Raw genomic sequence first — 19,073 nt, 5'->3', positions numbered from 1 at the left:
TGCCTGACAAGAATTTTGTTGAGAAACTTTACTCCATACATCCTCAAGCTCTGATCTTACCTCTTCATATTTCTTTTTGTTCCCCAAGCTCAAAAAACATTGAAAAGAAGCATAATTTCGGTGTCTTGAAGAAAATGACCCTTTTGTTTTTCATGTAGTATAAGTGGAAGAGCATGGAATTCATTGGAGGAATACTAGAGCGATGGAAACACAGTGTTCAGAAGTTTATAGACCTACATAGAGGATATGTCTAGAAATGCCTCACATGTCTTTCTAACTAAAAGTTTTTATGATTCTGTAGCTGTACTTTTATTTATCCTCATCTTTGTAAATGGGTTATCTGATAAGGGTTCTGTTAAGCTGCGTTGTTTAGAGAAACAAAGCCTGCAGGCTGCCGATGAAGAGTGAAACAGCACACAAGGAGGTCACAGGCGGGTGGGTGTAGAGTTGTGTGGTTCTAAGTTTGCTGGAAACATGGCAGGGTGCAGAAAGCTCAGAGGTTGCTCCCAAGGTCAGCAGCCCACAGGGCCCACCTTGGAGGTAGACCCAAAGTCCCAGCAAGCACGGAGGGGGAAGGAGCCAAGAGAGGGGAAAGGGAGGCCAGTACTCCGCAGCGTCTTCTTGTATGTAGACCACACCTCAAAGGCGATGGCACCAGGCTGGGATGGGATCGATAAGTTGGACTCGACCCCTGGAGTTTTATACAGGTTCAAGTTGACATAAAATCTAACTGCCACAAGGGCCTAGCAATCATGATTTATATTGAACTCTTCCAACTCAACCTGTGAAAGACAGCCAATGAGAAAATAGGCAGAGGACCTGAATAGACATAACTCCAAAGAAGATACACGAGTTGTTCAATAGCACATGAAAAGGTGTTCGACATCATTAGAGAAAGCCCACTTCACGCACATTAGACTAAAATAAACCAGCTAGACCATGACAATAGTTGGTGAAGATGTGGAGCAACTGAAACTGCCCTTCACGGGTGTTGGTGATAGAAATGGGTGCAGCCACTTTGGAAAATGGATCAACAATTTCACAAAAAGTGAAACAGCGTTATCATATGATCCAGTGGTTCTAATCCTAAAACGAATGGAAAATATAAACAGAGAAAAATATGCACACACAAGAAGTGGAAAACAAACTAAGATAAACAAATAATAAATTCCCACCCTCACGTTGAATATGGAAACCATGGAATACTCTCCGTGAATGAAGAGGAATGAAATACTGTGATAGGTGATAACATGGAGAAACCTTCAAAGCTTGCTTAGTGAAAGAAGTCAATCACAAAAACCCAAATATTATATAATTCTATGTATACTAAATGTAAAGAATAGACAAGTTCAAAGAGACACAATGTAGGTCTCATGGTTGCCAGAGGCTAAGAGAAGGCTAGTAAGTATGCGGTTTCTTGTAGAGGGATGGACATATTCTAAAATTAAATTATAATGATGGTTACATAATGCTGTAACTATTCCGAAACCCCTGATTGATACTCCTTAAAGGGAATAGTAAGGTATGTGAGCTATCTCTCAACAAGGCTGTTATAATTATTGTTGGTGGGTATGAAGTGTGTTCTGGGAGTGCTGGGTGAGGCAAATGGTTGCACATTTAACTACTAACGAGAAGATTGGTGGCTCATACCTAACCAGAAGAGTCGCAGAGGAACAGCTTGACCATCTGTTTTTCAAAAAGCCACAACCTTAAGAATGTCGGAGCACAGTTCCGCTCAGCAGCACATGTGGTTGCTTTGAACAGAAAATGGTATATCCCATCATGCCGAGCACCAGATACATCGTCTTCACTAGTCTCCATCCATTTTAGGTTGATATTTTATTTTGTAACTCCTTGTAGCATGAATAGTCTACGTCTGTTTCCCCCATAAGGGACCAAGCATGCTTGGAAATCATAGTTGGTGCTTTCTTGAAGTGACCAATTGAATGTTAGCCAATTTATTTAGATGTATTCTTACAATCGGTGACACTGATCCTGTGCTCATCCTAGAGGGTTGTTTAGATGTCTGAAGTGAGCAGAATGCCTGTGCACAGGGCCTTGTATTTTGGCTGGTCATTCCTTACAGAATTGTAGGCTTCATTTCATGGGGTTCTCTCTCTTTTGCTTTTTTTGGGGTGTGTGTGTGATTTTTTAAAAAATTTTAATCATTTTATTAGGGGCTCATACAACTCTTATCGCAATCCATACATACATCAATTGTGTAAAGCACATTTGTACATTCATTGCCCTCATCATTCTCAAAACATTTCCTCTCCACTTAAGCCCCCAGCATTAGGTCCTCATGTTTCCCCACCCTCCCCGCTCCCGTCTCCCTCATGAACCTTTGATAATTTATAAATTATTATTTTGTCATATCTTGCCCTGTCTGACATCTCCCTTCACCCACTTTCCTGTTGTCCGACCCCCAGGGAGGAGGTCACATGTGGATCCATCGGTTCCCTCTTTCCAACCCGCTCTCCCTCTACCCTCCCAGTAAGTGCCAAAAGTATTCATTCACATACAGCCACACAAAGATTTCTATTCAGATAATGTTTCAAAATGCATTTACTATGCACTTAGTTCTATGCAACCATTTGTCTCTGTCAATAGTGATTAAGTGCACAAATGAACTTCAGTTTATTTACTTTTTTATTTTTTACAAAATTGTCCTTATTAGAAAGGTTCTGGTCTCCCCACCCCCAAAGAAGGAGAACGTTTATGGGAACCTAACCTCTACTGGTTATCACTAATTAAGGTGTCATGACAAATACTTCTTGGGGTGCAAATCTAGTCGATTGAGTTTAAAAATTAGTAATATTAAAATAAATTAGTTACAAAGTTTCTGGGTTTAATTTAGAAAGATAACAAACATTTCAGGACTAGAATAGAGTAATCCTTTATTTTCCATCCAAAAAACCCAGAACCCCAGAGGCACTTTGAATTGGTTAAAGTAATATAGCTGGCAGCTCATTTAGTCTTTGCAGATATGTCTTATTTTACCACATGACACGTACACTCTCCTGGAGCTGAAAATCAGTGAACACATTAACCTAACTAAGAATAAAACAGGAAAAAGACTAATTAAATCAAGGATGATGTGAACTGCATTCCATGAAGACAGGTTCTAGCCCCAAGCAAGAAGGAAAAGCTGTCTTGGTTTTCTGGTAGCCATGCAAAAGGGAAGAAAAGAGTCAGGTTGTACAAGTCCCAATGTTCATGAGTGTATAAACCGAACAACCACCCAGATGATTCCAGGAATCTTCCTTGTCCTGCTCTTGAAATACATTTTTCCTATGGATCCCAGTATAAGGGAGAGATATTATGTAAGATGTTGAATGATAAACATCCTTAAAGAGATTAGAACCTATAATTGTCATAACTTTATTTCCATTAATTTCCACCTTGTGGCTAGAGGACAGGTCAGGCAAAACAGCTCTGTCGCGGTATCACCACTGTGCCCCATGCACTTGGCTCTTTGCCTGCTGATGTTAGTACGAGGATAATTTCCGAGTGGCTGTGTGAAGGTTGGCCAGTCTGAAGCTCACCTTCCACCACTGCCTTCTACGCCCGTGACAGACATTCGGGACCCTCTTCCTCATGGCATGCAGAATCAGCCTCAGAGTTCCTATCGAGCAAGACCCTCGGGAAAGGCGATGAATTAAATGTAGTGGGAGGGCTCTACATCTTTCACGTACGTTTTAATAAAAATTGCTGTTCTTCACTGAGTTAGTAACAGACATTGACTGCCTGGCTTTGTATGGAATGACAACCTTGTCAGTCACCGGATAACAGTTTTTCCATGTTCTTACTGAGTGTGAAGGTAAGAGCTAAGATAGCGACCCCACATGGGGGTAGACTTGGCACGCTATAATAAGGATGGTTAGGGCATCTGCTATGGACACACGAGGAGAGAGGGCCCACAGACACCTGGTTAGGGACCAAGGAATTTGCCATTTATTGTCTGTTTCCTCTTCTCTTGCATTGCTGTGATGTTAACAGAGAGGACATTCTCAGTTTGAAAATGAAATGATGAGGTCATTCCAAAGATGAGGTCAGATCAAGACACACGTGGTGATGGAAGCGTTTGTTCTTCAGGCGATGCACATTCGTCTAATATGTGCACTTTTCATGGGAGGAGGTTTAATCCACACTCAACAGGTGAATAATTCTGGAGTAGTGAAATACCAGCAAGCATGGATCAGAACCTGGTTAGCGTTGGACCATTTTATAGGACACAGACTACATTCCATTAGACGTTCAGGTGAAGTCCGTGGGATGGCATTCCCGAGAGCAAAGGACAATTCACTCTGTACAAACATTTAGGAAGCAAGTTAGAAGCATTTGCCCCTGTGCCCTTGGATAAAGATGAGTGTGTCAGCAAACTGAAAAAAATTTAACCAGTTTGTGCTTCTTAAACAACATCCTTTTCAAACCTTATTTCATAGAACTTTGATTTTAAATATTTTGGAATTATTTCTACATGTTTAGCCAAATATTTTGACATGGAACATATTTTTATATTAGCTATTCAAAAGAGAAAGTACGGTTTCTTGCCACTTAATAATATCAAGTGTTAGTACGCTTTATTTTTGAATAAAATTTTCAAAGACAGGAAATACATTGAAAGGAACAGCAGCTTATTCTATTCTGAGAATAATCTTTTGCTGGATTTATTCTTATTTAGGATGTCTTATTTGAATTTAGTAGTTCGGGAAAAAAATGATGGGCCTTTTTTTTTTAAGTGTATGGTTTGAGTGTTACTTTGCTTCCCTTTAATGGCTTCGTCTGTCTCTTTTTAAGTTACAAATTAGTTGATCTGGGATTTTATGACAATGATGGTTGTTTTGTGGGTGGAAAATTAGAAATTTCAATAGAGTGGGTGAACTTGAAGGAGCCCTGGTAGCATAGTGGTTACTTGTTGAGCTGCTAAGCCAAGGTCAGCAGTTTGAAACCAGCGGCTGCTCCATGGAAAACATACAGGACTTTATACTCCTGAATTTACAGTTTCAGAAATTCACAGAGCCAGTTCTGCCCTGTCCTATAGGGTCACTATTAGTCGGCATGGAGTAGAAGGCAGTGAATTGTTTTTAAGAGTGTGAAGTTACATGATTATGGAATTCTACCAAGCTAATTATGAAGCTCTAAAGCCTACTATGGTGGGGGGAGAGAGGGAAGAGATCACTATTTACTAATAGGCTTGTAACCTGCATTCTCGTTCAAATCAGTGAATTGTCTCACATGGTACCTTTCAATGTCTCAATTAATAACAAGTCTATAACATTCCTTTTGTATTTAGAAATTGATAATACTTTCATGATCTCAGTTTCTCTGTCACTTAGGGGAGGAGCGTCATCAGAACGCTGCCCTAGTGGTACAGTGGTAAGCACTCAACTGCTAAGCAAAAGGTGGGAGGTTTGAACCCACCAGCTGGCTGGTAAAAAAATGTGGCAGTCTGTTTCCATAAAGATTTACAGCCTTGACAACCATCGGGGGCAGTTCTACTCTGTGCTGTAGACTTGTGATGGCGTGGCCATGAAGTGTGGTAGAATGGTTAAGAACAAAGACCTGCAGTGTTTCTGGGATCTTCAGTGCAGTTACAGGGATATTCTGGAAGTTCCAGAATAATGTGTAGGTTTTATTTCCTAAAACCTCATTCTACTGACCAGCTGAGCAACAGGTGGGAACCCATCAACCGCTCCTTAGGAGAAAGATGTGGCAGTATCCGTTGGTAAAGATGACAGCTTTGGAAACCCAAATCAGAAGTTCTATTCTGTCCTATAGGGTCAGATGAGCCAGAATCAACTCTATAGCCACAGATAGTTCTGGCCAACTCCCTCTTCTGATATAAACCACTCTGAAACCAAACCCAGCCCTCAAGTCGATGCGGATTCAGATGGACCCTGTATCGGATTTTACAGGCTATGAAAATTTACTATTGCAAATAGTCTCATCATTCTCCAGTTGAGTGGCTTGTGAATTTGAACCACAAACCTAGTGGTTAACAGTCTAAAACTTATCTAGAATGATATTATTTAATTCTGTATGTTTATTATATGTGCTATGTCTTTTCGTTTCTGTCTTCTCGGGGGTATCTTAAAATAATGAATTGATCTTGAGTATTACGAGACATTGCAATTCTATTGAACTGATAAAACCAATATCAGTACAGTAATATTTTTGCTCCTTTTGAATAAAATGAATGAAAAATTTGGCACTTTCTCATCACTCCTTTTCCCAACTTATTAAAATTTAATTTAGGATTAGTTCTTATTAACTTTTGACAAAAGCAATCATCAATTTCAAAGAAAAGGTAATGTTCTTGGATCATTTTAGTTATATTTTAGTTCTCACCGTATTGAATTATTTACACTTTTTCTTACGTATGCACTAAATATAGTTATTGACTCTGAAGCCATTTAAAAGATCATTTCCTCACTTTTGAACTCTGGCTTTTGACTAATCTTTTTTCATTATAAGCAGCCCTGGTGGCTCCATGTGATGAGCATCGAGCTGCTAATGACAACGACACTTCAAATCCACCAGCCAATCTGAGGGCGAATGGTGAGGCTGCCGCTCTCCATAAATACTTATAGTCTCAGAAACTGTATAAGGTCACTGTGAGTTGGGGTGACTGGATGGTGGTGGGCGTTTCTCATTGTGTAATGTCTATAACTTGGAGCAATTCATTTTGAAAAGAGTAACTTTGTTTCTATGCTATATTTGGATTTTCCCTCACTGATTTCCCCTGATTTGTGTCTGTGAGAATTCATGAAAAGGGTCTCTGGATTACCCCAAGAGTGACTAAAGATCAAGTACCCTTGATTTTTTTTTTATTTCTACACTTTTCCTTTATAGAGAGTGAGAAAGAAGAACTAAATAAGATGCACCTATTTGCTGTGAACTGTCTGACTTTGTAGCAGGGTGCCCGGCGTCATTTGTATAACCTGTTCTCTCTGTGCAATGGATTTAAACTTAAAGTGGCAGAAGCCTGAAGTGCTGGACTTCTAAGCGGTAGAAATGTAATCTTACTTTTTGAAGGAATTTCCAAATTGTCTTCTCTAGGGACCGGCCCCAGAATTACAATGACGTGCTGGGCAGAATGTGGTAAAGGAAGTATGAGCTGAGCAAGCCTAGTCCAACGTTCACTACCACTGTCTCCAGACTGACCGTGCCCACCTTGGTCCTGAGAGCTCCCTATTTCAAACACAGACAAGGTTAAGTTAAACCAAAAACTCACTGCCATCAAGTCAATTCCAGCTCATAGCTACCCTATGAAGCAGGGTAGATCTGCCCCTGTGGGCTTACAGGACTGTAAACCTCTATGGGACTAGAAAGCCTCATCTTTCTCCTGCAGAGCAGCTGATGGTTTCGAACTGCTGACCTTGCAGTTAGCAGCCCAACTGATAACCCAATACGCCACCACAGGTGATTTCAAACTGCTTACCTTGAGGTTAGCAGCTGAATGCACACCCCGTAGGGTTGCGATGGGTCAGAATCGCCTGGATAGTGGTGAGTGAGAGATGGGCTAAGAGGAGCCCTGGTGATGTTCTTGGGTGAGTGTTGGCCTGCTGAGCTGCTTCTGGAGAGCACGCTGAGGCTCTCGGTGCCTGTGAAGATGTACAGCCTGGGAACCAGGGTGGCTTGGAGTCAGAATGGACTGGACAGCAGTGAGTGATACCTGGTTGGCACACAATGAAATACTCTTTCCATCCCAGAAATAATGTCGTTTTCTGGAAGCTCTCGTCGTCTTCCATAGCATACCCAAGTCTGTTGGACTCGACACACTCTGTGGTGTACTTGGAAGGACGGTTTCCCCTAAATATGTATAGATAAGTGTATTACAGATAAAATTCGAAATTTCAGTTCTTACTTCCTTTTACTCCTTTTTTCTGCCGAATAAATGTAGTAAATATTAATAAAAATGCCGGAAGAAATTCTGTCTTGAAAAATATGCCCTCCATTCTAGCAGTGGAGCTTAGTTGCCCCCCTCCAATTCCGTTTTGGATATTGTATTCTTGTTATTGTGGACATTGCTCAGCTCATTTGTAGGTATGACTTTCCTAAAGCTACTTGAAGCCCTGATCACACAGTGAGTTAAGCACCAGGCTGCTAACTTGATTCAAATCCACTAGTCCCGTGTCCCCGCCCCCTCACAGGAGAAGGGTGCGACAGTCTGTTTCGGTAACAATTTAAAGCCTTGCAAGTCCTGTGGCGCCCTTCTGCTCTGTCTAGGCCTGCTGCTATCAGTTGAAATCGACGGGACCTCGCTGGGCTTGGTGTGGGTTGTAGTATGCACACTCTTTCCAGTCACTAGGCTTTCAGAGTATAAAGGATGAGCATTAGAACAAAGTCTAACATTTCCAACAACTCTCAAGCTCACTGCCAGGAGTCAGTATTGCAGATACTCTAAGGACAGAGTAGAACTGCCTTGGTGGGTTTCTGAGACTGTAAACACGTTAGAAAGCAGAAAGCCTCATCTTCCTCTTGACACAACGACGTGGTGGGGGGGAGGGGGGCGGAAGGTTCGATCTTACCCTTAGCAGCCCAACCAAAGAACCCACTAAGCTCCCATGAGCCCTAGACAAAATGAACAAGCAAAGAGTATATTGGGGGGTGCGGGTATATATGTTAATTATTAAGGAACTAACATTCTTAATCTAAAAACAAATAGAAAACACAAAAAAACCTCTTGGGAAACAAAAAGAAAAATATTGCAATAAAATGGTCAAAATATTGATATAATGTATAATCAATCAATAAAAACAGACTTTATAAAATGGAACAATTACTGCAATGTAAATAAAATAGTTTTGACAGAGGATACTTGTACATGGATATTTACCTTTGCTTCAAATAGATAAAAAATGTGGTAGATCATAGAAGGCACAAAGTTATGAAAACTTCTTAGACATACGTACGTAATCAAACAACCTTGTGATGGGGGGATTTGTGCCAACATGGCACCTGTAGGAACATGTTGGGGGAATTTAGTCTGTCAATCAGGTCGCAGCTTGATTGGAGAGCGACCAAGATAAATGGCTTGCTGGAGGCTGGCCCCTCTCTCTCTGCTTCTCCTTCCTACTGGAGAGCCACTGGGAGACCTGCCAGATGCCTACAGATTCGGTTCCCACCACAGGATCCACAAAACTTTGCACTCACCAGCCTGTGGTCTCCCTGCATTCTACATCATGGCCTGCGGCTACGTGAGTCTGAGGAGAGATTTATGGACTGGTATCAGACTTATGGACTAGTATGGGGTTTATGAACTTGATCTGGAGTGGACTGGGGTGGTTTCCTGATATATAACTACTTCTTGATATAAAGCTCTCTCTTACACATATATGAGTGTCAATGAATTTGTTTCTCTAGTCGCCCCGGCCTAACACAAACCTGCAGGGGATGGCACAATGTATTTGAGAGCTCAGGACCACCATCTCAATGGACACCAAGGTCAATTTTCATAACATGGTCATACAGACAATGTTCTATAATCTACTTTGTTTTGTAGCAACTGGGGTCATAAAAGTTAGTGATCCTCTGGGGTGTGCCTATAGGTCTCTCTCTCCCTGTCTCGCTTGAGCACTGATTTAGATGTGTAGGTACGTGTGTGTATGAAAATCAGGGAGGTCATATGGATAAAATTGGGGACGCATTGAAGTAAAGAAAAATAGTTACAGCTGACGGAATTTATTTCTCTGCTTCTTAAGAAATATCTAAATATCCACCTACTCCATCTGGTGGCAGCAATATTAATTATGAATTATGAAGTATAGCTAAAGTGATGAGAACATACTTGGCTTGATATTAAAATGCTGAATCCCTACGTAAGCCCCATTCCCAGGTTTTTTCAGGGATTTGTATTTGCTTATGTGGGTTTCAAAGAAAGTTCTGAAAATCAGCCAGTGTAAATCCTATGACTTACAATGGTCTGACCCCCAATCATTTCTGGGGGCAGTGCAGATGTGAGTTGGGTTTTGTTCCATTGTTCACGGGGTCACCATGCAGCTAACAGCAGCTGTGTGCTTATGGCAAATCCATTAAATGTGCTACAATTAGCTTTCAAAATTAATGTATTAATATACTGAATGGCTTGTTTTTTGAAATATGTTGTGAGCTATTCATAGTTAATGTTTTCCCTTTTATTTATTTTTTTTCCCTTTTAATACCTGGAATCTCATTTGAAAATTATTTAAATAGTATCTGAGGATATTTCCAAACATTTTGGAAAAATTACATTATTACACGTATAAACATTGCAATTAATGACACAGACAAATACGCAATAAGAATGGGCTGTTAATAGGACTATTTATAGAGTATAATGGCAGTGTCACAATAAGCGGGAGGGCATTGGCGTTCAGTAGATTGTGCACCTTCTACATGGAATACTAGTGGAACCCAGGCTTGTAGACGGGTCACTAGTTGGGCTGCGATCGGCATGGTCTGCAGTCGGAAACCACCAGCAGCCCCGTGGAAGAAAGACTGGGCTTTCGTTTCCCTTAAACCGTTGCAGCATCTGAAACCCACAGGGGATGGCGAAGACGCGATGGCAGTGAGTTTGGTTTGGGGTTGATGTGGAATACTGCTGGAGCCCTGATGATCCAATGAGTCTGTGTTGGGCTGTTACCACAAGAGTTGGAAACCACCAGCCAGTCTGCGGGAGAAGGAGGAGGCTTTCTACTCCGGCACAGAGAGACAGTCACCGAAATCCACAGGAGCAGTTCTCCCAAACCGAGAGGGTGGCCATGAGTCACAATCAATTAGGTGGCACTGCGGATGTGGACTACTTGAGTGATCCCTGGCCAGTGATCTCATGGGTAGCCACCAACTGTTATCAGTGGAGGTTTGATGTTGCGAGGATGCAACATAAGTTTCCGTGGTGCTTTCAGACTCTCACAGAAGAGGGAAAAGGCCCGGCCTGTGACATAGCAGTGAAAACCCCTTTGATTGCAGCAGCGCAATCAACAGCCCCTCATGGGATTGGCTCAGCACCGGCAGGGTCTGTTCTATTAGTGCACCTTGTGCGCGGGGTAACCCTGAGTCAGAACCCGGCTGCACAGAACCAGTAAGTCTGCTTTGCCCAGCCTGAGAAGACTTCATAGAAGAAGTGGTACTTACGAAGAATCTCCTAAAATGGATTTATTTTTCACAGATTACTAAGAGGAATAAGAGATAGTGTGGCAGAGAGAACACACGTGGTAAGATAATCGAGCATACATAAGAAATTCGGGGAAATTCAAATAAGTTACTATGGATCCTGAAAGCCCAGGCTGTGTTTTGAAGTTTCTCCTATGGGCAATTAAAGTCAACCATTAAACTATCCTACTATATCAGATACATGGGTCTATTATAGAAAATAGGTTTGTGAGTTGGTAATCCACTCAGTTTTTTTAAGGGGCGGCCCCAAATATCTTTATATCACTTTAAATCTTTTAAAATTATGATAAAATGTAGATAACAAAATGCACTATTTTAACGTAGACAATTCAGTGACATTAATGACAGCCACCATGTTGTGCAACCATCAGCATTCTACTTTTGCAAAACTTTTCATCACCCCAAAGAGACACCTAGAGCTTTCTGAAGTAATACTCAGAGTTTACTCCCCGTTTGCGCTTCCCCAAACTGTGGCAGGTCGATCCCGGGGCTTAGCACCTAACAACAACAGCATAGTAATTCCGCGTTTAAGTTTTTGAAGAAGCACTAAATTATTTTCATAGTAACTCTGCCATTTTACATCCCAAGAACAACACATCAAGGTTCCAATTTCTTCCCATCTTCTCCAACATTTGTTTTCCATTTTCCTGATGACAGACACCCTAATCGGTATAAAGTGTTTGTTGGTTATTTGTATACTGTATATACTCATGTATAAGTCGAGTTTTTCAGCACATTTTTTATGCAGTTGTGGTACAATTAGGTGCCTCAGCTGATATTCGGGTCGGCTTATACTCGAGCATACAAGGATCTTCTTTGGAAAAATGCATACTCAAGTTCTCAGTCTACCTTTAAAATTGTGCTGGCTGTCTCCTTGCTGTTGAGTTGTAGGAGTTCTTTATTCTGGATAGTAACGCCTTGGAAAGACTGTCTACTAAGTATGCCTGCCACTCTGTGTGCTGTCCCCTCACTGTCGATGAAGGCCTTTGATGCAAAAAGACTTTAATTCCGACGAAGTATAATTAATCTTTCTTCTTGTGTCACTCATATTTTTGGTGTCATATCTGAGAATCAAAAACAAGGTCCTCATATTTTACCCCTATGTTTATCCTAAACGATCTATGGTTTTAATTATTTTGTTTATACCAAGGATCCATTATGAATTGATTTTTGCATATGGTATAAAATGTGTCCAATGTCATTATTTTGAGTATAGTGATTCACTTGTGTCAGTATATCCTACATACTACATGAAACATTCTGAACAATTACTCATCGTTTATCATACATTCAAACTTAACTCGGTGTCTTGTATTTTTTCCCACAACCCTACTATTTAAGCTACTTCCAAGAAATGAAAATGGAAGAGCCAAGTTCAAAAGAGCCCTTTTGAACGTAAAACTTGGTGGATGGGTTTCGGCTAGAGATATAAATGCAGATTCAGGAGCATTAAAGCATAGAGATTTGAAAGTGTAAGAATAAAGGAGATAACCCAGATAAAGAGGTAGAAAGGAAGGGAGGATAAAAAGAAGAAAGAGGAGAATCCTCAGGCTGGATCTCTTCAACATTTAGAAAGAAATAGAATGTACAAACCCTTGAACGGATTGAGGAGTGGCCACAGGTGGTGGAGGACAGGCAGCTGACACACTGCAGAATCCCCAAACCAAAACACCAACAAGCAGCCTCGCTGCCGTCAAGTTGATTCCAACTCTGCACTACAGAGTAGCACTTCCTCTGTGAGCTTAAAGGCAGTAAATCTTTATGAAAGGAGGAAATAAAATCCTTCTCCCGAGGAGAGATTGGTGGGGTCAAATTGCTGGCCTTGCAATTAGCAGGCCAGTAGATCACCAGCGCACCTCCAGAAGCCACAAGAGGATTAAAGAAGTACCCAGTGGCTGACTTTGGATAACACTGCTGCTTGCTAGAGTCAAATGAGAACAGGAAAATATGCAATGAGTTTGGCAACACATAAGCAAACTTAGCAGGGAGGTTTTCTATAATGATGATGGAACTAGAACAAGTATGTATTCCCCAAACTTCCAAGAATCTTGTTTTAGAAGGGAGCTTAGAAATGAAGAATTGCCTAGATAATGTTAGTCAAAATATGAATAATTCTAGATAATGGAAGTCAAAATATGAATAATTCTGGATGATGGAAGTCAAAATATGAATAATTCTGGGCTCTCACAGACATTTGAAACAAACTTTAGAGTGAACTTTTTAAAGAAGGAAGGAGAGGAGTAATATGTATGGACAAGCCACAGTAGAGCAGTTTTACAAAACAGGAAAAGAAATGGTTCCAAAACAGGGAATTGATGATAGTGGCAAGTCATGCAATTAAACAAGAAAAACGAGGCCTAATACAGGCCTGTTGTTTCACCCAGGCCACACAGCTTTAATTATTATAGTTCGCTAGGATTAAAGTGTTTGGTAGCTGGTCCCTTTAATCTTCATACCCTCTTGTATAATTTCAGTCCCTTCTATATAAAATTTAGGGGAAACTTGTCAAACTAAATGCAAAACCCTGCTGGGATTTTAATTGGAATTGCATTTAATAGTCCAGGGACCATTGTCTATTACTATGGGACAATGCAAAATTAGATCACTCCTTAGCTCTAGTTGAAATAAATTTCAAGTGGGAAGGCATCTATTGGATTAGTCATTGTGATGCTATTGAAAACTTTGCCTGAGAATTTTCTGAGAAGTAATGGGTTGCAGTGGACTGAGGGGAACATTGGAGATGGAAAAGTGGGGAATGAAATTATATAGCCTTCTTTCCCCCCCCCCATCCCCCAAAAGCAAGGTAAGCAGAAGAATGCATAACCAAATGACCAAAGAGTTGAATTTATTTTTAAAGATGGGAATGTATTTCTAGAAAGAGAGAAGAAAGTATAGGGGAAGTATGGAATCATTTATGGAATGGGATTTCATGAGCAGAAGAAGGGAATCAGGTACATTGTACAGATTGAAATGTTCGTTTGGAAAGGAGAAGACTTGAATTTTAACTAAGACTAGATCTGGAAAAGACAAAGCTGATGAGGAAAGTAGAGATCATCTTAGGTTGAGTCAGCAGCGTTAAGGCCATGCTAGCTTGAGCTTTCTGACTGAGATCTTGAATAAGGTCACTCTGGCTGAGACTTGGACTGAGAGTAGGGTGCGATAGAAACTTGAAAAGATTGTTGATGGTTTTGTGTGGCCACTGTGAGCCAAGGAAGAGAATGTATCCAGGTGCACATAAGAGGGTTACTGAGAGCCAAGGTCAAATTGGAAACCACAGATGTGTCTTTGACGCCCTGCTGAAAGGGAAAAGGACAGAAAGTTGAAAAGAGTGTAAGTATTAGCACAGGCAGTTATGTAGCCGAATGGTTATCTTCCACGGGACTGCAGATTGTGTGCCGTTGGCATTTTGTTTTTGACCCATGTGGGGTGATTTACAAACTGGGATCCCCCTAACTCCTCAGCGCATTGACAGTGTTAATCTGTGTGACCAGTCACTAATCTCAGAGGCATCCCCAGGAGGGAAGAGAAGTCACAGTAATTAGCATCTTTCGTTACAAATGGAGAAATGCATGCCCAGAGTTATGCCTGAGGTCACAATGAGAGCCACAGTGACTCTGAATTAAATAAATAACGTCCTCGAAATGAAATGGGAGGTTTGAATGAGAGCATTAGCGTCTTGTGGCATCATGGGTCAATCTTGTCATAGGCACTCGGGATAGTTCTAGTTGAGCCCTTTTTAATTAAAACTAAAGGCAGGAAGGGTTATTTTGTGAGTTCTATTCCAGAATACACCAAACTACAGCCTGGGGGGTGGGGAAGGGAAGGAAAAGAAAGTAAAAGTCATCTTACTGTATGATATGTGAAAACGATATGCAATTCCAATATCCGTGTTCACAAATAAAGTTTTATTCAGACTCTTGTTAATCTGCATGCTGCCTCTGGCTGCTTTCTCGCCACGGCTGAGGGATGAGCACTTGCAGTAGATACCAGATGACCTGCAATCCCTGAAATATTTACGCTCTGGCCCTTTGCAGACAAAACGTGTGCTGCCCCTTGAAATGCAGGATCTGCCAGTTCAGTTTCCTCCCCATTTCTCAGTGCCTTAGCCATTGGTGCTATAGATCCCAGGGGAATTTGTCTTTTCTACGAAATTCTTAAACCCTGAAAAGTTCCAGGTCTGAATGAGTGCAGGTACAATGCTGCAGTTTTGTATTTAGTATAGAATACCAAACATTTTTGATAGGAGTCTGTGTTAGGCATGGTTCTCAAGAAAAACAAAACCAGGGCACTTATGATTATATATGTAAAAGGATAGGTTTATATAGTGAGAAGGAATATAACAGCTAGGTAGTCACCATAGCAGTACAGAAGGCTCAGTTCAACTCACTTTTCTGGAACTGTTAATATACTGAAAGTCCTTCAACTCACAGGAAGCAGACAACAGAGTCTTCCCCCAAGCAAAACAGGAAGAGTCTGCCTGCAGGCAGCAGACAGCTGGGTGGGTCAGCAACAGATAGCAATAGTCAGTAGCACCGGAGCCTAGTGGGTGGGATATTGAGCTCTAGCAATGCAAGGTGATAGGATCTACCAGCCTCAAGCTCAAGCAATGTACCAGCAGCTTGGTGAAGCAGGTTTCGAAGGAGCCTCAAGCTCTATCAACAGGAGCCACGGTTTGGCTTGGCCCACAGGTAGTGTAGCACACAGGTTGAGGCAGAGAACTAGCTAAAGCAGTAGCACACTGGTCCAGTCACCAGGGAGCAAGAGAGATGGTTGCAGGCCTTGCAGAGCCATTTATCTCGTTGCCCTTCAAGCAAGCTTTGACCTGATTAAACTCTGCCCACACGTTCCTATTGGGCTCATTGACATGATAAACTTAACTATCAGAGTGTCCTCCTTGGCACCCTTTATTTCTGCCATACAAACACTTGTCAGCTACAAAGAAGGTTTCTAATTTGGAACACTTTTGAGTTTCATGGCCTACTATTCATTGTGTGACTAACTCGGCCACTCAGGCCTTGAACTTGCAACATCAACACACTTCCCTGAGCAGAATGGTTTGGGCAAGGTAGGAAACAGCCAGACTGTTCGAAAGTCTCAATGGTAACTTCTACGAGTCCAAATGCATTGCCTGGTGCTAATTTATATTGGTTGCCCCCCTCCCCCTCACAATGTATTAACTTCTCTCATTACAAACCAACCACAAAGCAATTATGTTCCCAGGTTTGTTATAAGTTGAGGTAAACGGAGAAGAGAGGATGAAAGAGAGCACAGAAGGACGAAGAATGATAAAAGGAACAGAGCCTACCAACTGACTGTTACCAGGCAATGAAAATATGTCGCACAAAGTTGCTGACTACTCCCAACAGGAAATATCCCAACTCAACTCATTGCCATCGAGTGGATTCTGACTTTAGTGTTCCCAGAGGACGGGGTAGAACTGGCCCTGTGAGTTTCCGAGACTATAGCTCTTTACCAGAGTAGAGAGCTTCTTCTTCCTCCCGAGGAGCTGGCCTTTACGTTTCCTACTAGGACCTTGCAATCAGCAGCCCAGCAGGCAACCCACCCACTACGGCATCAGGGCCTCTAAGAAGAGACAACAGCCTCGCAATGTTCCTGAAAAGCTATCCGTGGCCCCTGGTTTTCTGAACCAGGACTAGCGCTGCTGGCCTGTGGCAGGGTGACTTGCTCTGAATTTACAATTTTACTGAAATTTTTACTTTACTCCCATGGAATTGCATTGGGCTTCTAAGCCCTTGATTTTGGACCTTTCTGAATGGGGCTGCCATTAGCTTTGTACTTTAGAGAGTGGACCCTGCTCTGCGCGAGCAAGCTGTCGTCGCCCGTGGATTTGAAGGCCTCTTGCTAAGAAGGCGTTTCTCAAACTAGAATGCACACCTCTGTTCTGGGTATTTCTGTCTCAGTACTTTCTGTCCTTGGGCAGTCTCTGTTCACCCAGATCAAACCGCGTTTGGAAGGCAGGAGGAAGAGTGGCATTTTAATGAATTACACCGTTTCATTTCTGTTGGAAATTTTTAGAGATGAGCTGTCAAGACATCATGACTGTCTTCCTTCCTCTCCCACATCAATAAAACTCATGATCTCCTCCACACGCCTAGAAAATATGTAATCTGGCTTCCTGAGGACAAAAGGTGAACCTGTTCTTGGTAGATTTTTCTTGTCTATAATATTTCAGCGATGGGTTCCTCTGGGGTTTCACTTGAGTATTAAAGCAGAACTCTTCCCCTGGAGTGCTTCTTCTGTCTGTCTGCCTCACTGATCAGAGAACAGACGTGACAGGAGTGCTGGTGGACCAGGTGAGCATGGGTCACCCGCCATCTTCAGATTCGGCCCTAATTACCCCACGAGGGCTATTTAAGAAAAGACGCCACTGACCAGACCTGGAATGGGACACAGCTCCTCCATTAATTAGCTACTAGTTGTTATTGGTGACAACCATGTGCAGGTTTCTAGTTTCCCTTTCAATGATCAACGAGGCAGCAGATCACCGCGGGTGCATTAGGAAACCACCTGGCAGGGAAACGTCTCTGGTATTTGGAAGGTCTAGATGGCATGAGATGGTTTAAGCTGAGCAGGACTCTCACGAGTCTGCTCCTCTTTACCTTGCTTGCTTTACAGCACCTCTGGACTTCACTGTCAACCAGCAGAGAAGCAGACAGAGGTGCATTATCTTTATTAAGTGAATTAGCAAAGTGCCAAATCCCGATTTATCAAAATCTCAGAAAAACGCAGGGTTTTTGAGAAATTAAATGCTTTGGAAGCTTATGTACCCAGTCTCTTGACTTTCCAGCTTATTGTATCATTTCTCCATGAACTCTCACACAAGTATACTCCAGTTTTAGAATACAGGTGACAGTACTTAGGGATACGTGTTGTTCTTACTTCAGGATATAATGTTCAAATAATGTCATTTTTGATATTTCAGTAGTCCAGTCGATTGTCAGCTCCTTCAGAACTTAAATAGATTATACACAGGGCTCACAGTCTCATTACTGAAACATTTGGCCTCATTGTGCTTATGAACAACAAGGAAGATATGGATGCAAGATAAATAATAATAGCTTAAAACACATTTAAAAGATCGTAAACCTTATTGGCCTGTGACAGCAGAAATTTTAATACGTATTTTTTTGGGAGCTATTATCATCCCAATGTGCTGTTCATTTACTTCTGTCTTTGAGCTTTGGAACTAATTTATCCCTGAAATGTTCTTGTCTTCTTCTACTCTCCTCCCTGGACTTCGCACACAGAGGCTTCACTTGAGACCGGGCTCTGCCGCTCTGCTCAGGCTACACACTTCTAGTCTTAGATGTCTCTACACCCGATGCTGAGAGCCTGTGGTAACAACATGTTAAGCACTTGCCCGCCAGCTGAAGTGTTTGTGGTTCAAATCCAGAGGAGCCTCAGGGGTAAAAATGAGGTGGGCTAGTGTAATCACTAGCAGCAGCAACAGCTATGTCCTGTGAAATGAAGGTCAAATATATTTTTCCACCTTTCAACCTTCTTTATCATTCTGGGTTCAAGAATTTATGTAGGCATTTGCAATGCCTACCCAGAACTTGAGTTTCATGATTATGGGGCAAGTAATAGGTTACAATTCAGGACCACAAACAGCTCATGATGTAGTTTTTTAGTCAGGATAGTTGCTCAGCTGTGACTCCTGACCACTCAGCCTCTTAGCCTCTGGGGCCAGCCCAGCCTCTGTCCTGCCCAGGCAAGTCCTGCAAAACTCGTCAGCACTGCTAGTGAGTGGCCAGATTGGCAAATCTTGGCCTGAGGATACTTGGCTTTCCCGCTCGAGCTCCCATTCAAGCTGGTCTCCGCATTCTGCTGCCTTTCCTGCGGCCGTTTCTCTGTCCCTGCTTCTCACCATCTCCCAGCATCTCTGGTGGTGTCCG

The 19,073-nt window shown here is 41.9% G+C and overlaps 1 protein-coding gene across 1 annotated transcript in view; it reads left to right on the top strand.

Moving 5' to 3' along the window:
* GPR158 (G protein-coupled receptor 158) overlaps nucleotides 1-19,073 on the top strand; it is a 472,736-nt gene that overhangs the window by 271,201 nt on the left and 182,462 nt on the right. The window lies entirely within an intron of this gene.

This window comes from Echinops telfairi, unplaced genomic scaffold, assembly GCF_000313985.2.
Source record: "Echinops telfairi isolate 266 unplaced genomic scaffold, ASM31398v2 ScPeMD7_7461;HRSCAF=8499, whole genome shotgun sequence".
NCBI classification, from domain to species: domain Eukaryota; kingdom Metazoa; phylum Chordata; class Mammalia; order Afrosoricida; family Tenrecidae; genus Echinops; species Echinops telfairi.
The sequence above is the reverse complement of the archived record's forward strand: the minus strand, read 5'-3'. Positions and strand labels throughout refer to the sequence as shown.